This window comes from Anarrhichthys ocellatus, unplaced genomic scaffold (assembly GCF_004355925.1).
Source record: "Anarrhichthys ocellatus isolate YVR2014 unplaced genomic scaffold, GSC_Weel_1.0 scaffold9004, whole genome shotgun sequence".
Lineage (NCBI taxonomy): Eukaryota > Metazoa > Chordata > Actinopteri > Perciformes > Anarhichadidae > Anarrhichthys > Anarrhichthys ocellatus.
Window position 1 is genome coordinate 764 of NW_022288978.1, and position 753 is coordinate 1,516.

A 753-nucleotide genomic window follows, 5' to 3' on the forward strand; every position below is an offset into this window, starting at 1 on the left:
CATTCCCTGACTGGGAATCGAACCCAGGCCATGACAGTGAGAGCGCCGAATCCTAGCCACTAGACCATCAGGGACTCACTTTGTTAAAGAATAACTAGGTGAAATTACGTTAATAAACCATCACAGTGTCACATGGTGTGGTTGGGAAAATGACAAATCTCACTTCACCTAACAGTATCTCGAAGTTAAGTACCTTAAATTAGCATTCTATGACTGGGAATCTAACCCAGGCCACGGCAGTGAGAGCACCAATCCTAGCCACTAGACCATCAGGTACACACTTTCTTAAAGAATAACTATGTGAAATTACGTTGATAAACGATCACAGTGTCACATAATGTGGTTGGGAAAATGACAAATTTCACTTCACCGAACAGTAACTCGAAGTTAAGTACCTTCAAATTAGCATTCTATGACTGGGAATCGAACCCAGGACACGGCGGTGAGAACACCGAATCCTAGACACTAGACCATCAGGGACACACTTTCGTAAAGAATAACTAGGTGAAATTACGTTAATAAACCATCACAGTGTCACATAGTTTGGTTGGGAAAATGACAAATCTCACTTCACCTAACAGTATCTCGAAGTTAAGTACCTTAAATTAGCATTCTATGACTGGGAATTGAACCCAGGCCATGGCAGTGAGAGCGCCAATCCTAGCCACTAGACCATCAGGGACACACTTTCTTAAAGAACAACTATGTGAAATTACGTTAATAAACCCTCACAGTGTCACATAATGTGGTTGA

At 41.8% G+C, this 753-nt stretch overlaps 1 non-coding gene across 1 annotated transcript; it reads right to left on the minus strand.

Annotated features, from left to right (window-relative positions):
- Positions 1-2: 2 nt before the first annotated feature.
- Positions 3-74, minus strand: trnae-cuc (transfer RNA glutamic acid (anticodon CUC)). Its single transcript has one exon. It is a non-coding gene; the product is annotated as a tRNA-Glu (tRNA).
- Between the last annotated feature and the right edge of the window lie 679 nt (positions 75-753).